Raw genomic sequence first — 4,351 nt, 5'->3', positions numbered from 1 at the left:
CAAGAGCAGTTTCTTGGCTGCTGTGAGGAGCTGTAGGCACATGGCTCTTTGGGAGGTAAAGGGACAGTAAAACAGAGAGGAAATGAAAAGAGTGTCGCACTTCTGTGAATTGTTCATCTTAGATGCATGTAAAACATAGTCCTGTAGAATTGGTAGTAAACCCAGGAAATATGTGTAACACAAATACTACAAAATATTTAGAATCAAAGAACAGATGGGGTTGGAAGGGACCTTAAAGGTCATTAGGTGCCAGTCCCCATGCTGTGGGCAGAGACACCTTCCACTAGCTCAGATTGCTCAGAGCCCCATCCAACCTGAACTTGAACACTGCCAGGGATGAGGCATCCACAGCTGCTCTGGGCAACCTGTAGGATAAAGATATTAGGAAATACTACAATTTATATGCTGTGTACAAAAGGAGAGTCTGGGGACCATATATTAATCACCGCCCAATTTAGGCAAGAGAGATGCAGATTCCTTATTTTTAAGCTTTTTTTAAAAGCTGGTGCAATCACAGATGGTGGTCATTTTAAAAGGGAAAATGTAAATTATGTACCAACAATATGTAATTAGACAAGCTTATTGTTAACACACAATAATGAGACAAAAATATAATTGAGCCATGGGCTACACAAATGGCATGAGACAGATGTTTGAAGACAACAAACTACTTCCTGTAAGATGAATAAGTTTGGATTAATTCAGAACTGTGACAGAAAACATCCAAAGGCTGTGCTTCGGGTTGTGATGATAAATTAGATCATTATTTTGTAAAGAGGGATGTATTTACCCAGTGGAGATGATTTGCCTAACTGAATTACGTATATTGATATTCTACACATAGCACATTAGATGCACCTTCATCTTGAGGAGAAATAGAAGATAATGGTTTCAATGATCCTTTTAGTGAAGTCATGCCACTTTAGTAGCTGACAGACCCTAAAACATAAACCAAATCGACTATTTTAGGAACTTATATACTTGGCGCAGGTAAATTTCATTTTGTCACAAGATTGCTCTGGCAGAACTTCAACAGCTATGATAACTTCTCTTGATTGTGTTTTTTGAAACCTTTGCTGCCCTTCATAGTATTTTTTTCATTTACAGCTTTATGGAGTCATTTCAGTACTCTCTCAACAGTTTAATAATTGGTTGTTGCATTCCCAGATAAACTGAGACAATATGGGTTAAGAAGACTTCACAAAAAAAATCTTCAAAGCTATAATTTAGGAGAAGGAGGGGACCAATTTGAAAAAAAAATCAGATATGTTTTAAAGGGACATTTCTAAATTCAAGAAAATAGTTTGAAACTGGTTTGTCTTCTCATTTTGAGTATAAGTAAGAATGCTGATTCTCAATGTACTGCTTTGGGATGATATGCTGTATCAACACTTCTATATTGCTGTCTTCTCCCAGTCTGAGGAAGTTCACTTAATTATATTATTCAGTTGAGATTTGAAACACCTAGATGTGATAATGGTATTGGTATAAAATATTAGCATTATCTCAGGAGTTTAGACAGTTTAATGAAAGGTTCTAAATGCAACCTAAAAGCCTTAATCCTGGAAGAAGGACAAATTAGAAGGGGATAAGTAATTTTAAGTGGTTCTTAAGAGTTGCTTCCTATAACCTGCTCTTCTTATTCCATCACAGAGAGTGTGCTTCTCTACTGTCAGAGTCCTAATGTTAAGGACACACTGAGTTTTGACATCTAGCTCCATCTGCAGGGGCCAGTTCTGTGAAACACTGTTCTCCTGGAGGTATCTGGGGCTCACTTTTAGATGTCAAAGGGTATGTTTCTTAGACATCATAGCTCAGTAGCATTAAATGGTGAAAACTGCTTTGAGGGGGCTGTAAAAAGAGGCAGCTTCATGTTTCAGCGTACATTACAAGCTTGTATTTTATGTTGAAGTGCAGTTTTAAACATGGTCACCAGCTGCTGTTAATTAATAAAAACAGCTCTTTTCAGTTAGTTGGGAGCAGCTTGTATTAGCAAACAACGTTTATTGGCTCTCAGTATAGAGCATAAAACAATGTATGAGAAGCTTTTGGGAGCAGAAATGTAGGCTTCCCTTTACAAAGTCCCCCAGGGTTGCATTTATTTTGTTTACAAAATGACCTGTTTCCTGCAGTGTCCTGCCATCAGCACAGAAACTGGCAAGTCTGTGGGCAAAACTACAGCAAAGGTCATCTGTGGATTGCACAGAGAAAGTGCCCTGCATCAAAGTAGACACCAAGTACCTCTCATTTGGATTTTTATCCATAGAGTAAAATACCACAGCAGCAAATGATGGGATGCTACTTTTCTAGTAATGTAGGTACTGTAGCTTTTGTGTTCCTATGAGTAATTTAAATATATATGTGTGTGTGTCCACACTTCAGGGTTTTTCTAACAGTCATGTGACAAGGTTTCCTAGAAATGTCAAAATGCCTGGCCTGTGAAATTCTGAGAAAATTCTGTTCAAATGCCAAGTACATCTTTATTACCATTAGGAGCAGTGTGTGGTTTTGAATCTAAGGGTTATTTAATCGCTGTTGAAAGCAGGAATCTAAATATGAACCAATAGTTGTGCTAATTAATACAATTTAAAAGACAAGAACTTGAAAACTATTTGGGTAGTATGCAGTTAAGTCGTGATGTGATCAATAGCATAAGCTGAGACTCTTCAGGTTTGCATATTTGTGCAAGGTGTTTTACTTTTATTGACTGATAAGAAGACTCAATTTGCACAGTGTTTCCTAAGGGGGTCCTGCATCCTACATTAATTTTCTTTTTTATACCCCATCTAAGTGTTTCAGAATTTTAGCAGGCTGTTGCATCTATCATCAGGCTTGTCATGCCTGATCCTTAAGAAGCTTAAAGAGCTGTCCCTGTAAATACAAATACTTGCAAGCATGAAATGCGTAATCAATGTGAAGTCAATCCAAACAGTTTCACTGTACTTTAGAAATCTCTTTTTGTGCCATGATTCAGGGTAAGTATGTGCAAGATTCAGCAAAATTGTAAAGTACAAAGAAACATCAGAGATAGCCAATGAATCAAAGGAGGGTATGAAGGCACATTTTTCATCTGTGTCTAATAACAACTGATGTTTTGTCAGACTGAGCTCTGTGTGGGAATTTCTGTTTACCTTCCACTTACCACAAAGTCAAATCTTACTTTGCAGGGTTTGAAAATTACCACTTTGTGTGTGTTTGAGAAGACCTACAACTCTGTGTTCAGTCAAAGCATGCACGTCTTTCTGTGTTCTATGCAATGCTCCGATCTACTGCTAGTTGCAGTATTTAGAAGGAAGAGCCTGGGAACTGTGCACAGACGACCTGTAGCTCCCATAGGTGACAGCCCTAAAGAACTCTGCTGTTGACACCAAGGAGAGGGGTGTAAAAGGGCCCTTGCCTTAGTGTCCCACCCACTTCTCACTATCGAGCTGTGCTCAGGATGGTTTCCAGAGCAAAGCATGGCAAGGACAGAATCTGACCTGCAGTGAATGCTCACTCAGTTACCAGCCTCCCGCTACCTTGGGAGAGCGTTGCAATGAATAGTCCCTGGATGTGCCAGCAAGCTATGCAAATGTTATGGAACCCACACTTTGGAAAAAGAAACACTGTCCATTCATTTATGCCTTAAAGGTTTGAGTCTGCAAATTTCTACTTGGCAAGTCCATAGGTATTTGCACAATTCATTTACAATTACACATTTTTGAACTTACTGTAAATGGAAAACATCGCTGAGGCCATTACTACGTTGCACTAGAAGGAGTTTACACTTAGACCATCAAGTTGTATGACATGGTTTTCCACATGCATTGCATGTAGGTATTGGCAACCTCTATTTAAACAAAAAAAGGAAACACCGAAGAACCAAAGATGAGAAAAAGGAAAACACTGTGGCTTTCTAATAATTTAAGGTGATCATGGTAATAACTTGTCTTCCTGACATGATATAATTCCACGCTGTCCAGAAGACAAGAGGCTTTTCTTTCCCGAGCGAGGTCCTCCCCCCGCAGCCGCCCGGTAGCGGTGGGACCCACCCGCCCCCGAGCCTTTCCGCCGCCGCGCTCGGGACGTGGAAAATGAATTTGTCCTTTGTGGGAGGCGGCGGCGGCGGCACCGCCTGCAGCTGCACGCCCGGGGCCGCCACCGGCAGCGGCCTGGGCGGCCGGAGCCCCGCGTTGCCCGCGCTCGCCGCCAGTCCCCGGGCCGGGAGGCCGATGCGCGACACGGAGAGCGGCTGCGAGGGCGGCAGGAGCCGAGCGCTGCCCGGGGGCTCGCAGCAGCTCCCCGGCCGCCTTCCCGCGGGATACCCCCGCAGTGCCGCCCCCCCGCACCCAGGAGAAACCCGCGGGCGGGC

Source organism: Ammospiza caudacuta, chromosome 1 (genome assembly GCF_027887145.1).
Source record: "Ammospiza caudacuta isolate bAmmCau1 chromosome 1, bAmmCau1.pri, whole genome shotgun sequence".
In the NCBI taxonomy this organism is placed as follows: Eukaryota; Metazoa; Chordata; class Aves; order Passeriformes; family Passerellidae; genus Ammospiza; species Ammospiza caudacuta.
Note: the sequence above shows the minus strand (reverse complement) of the source record.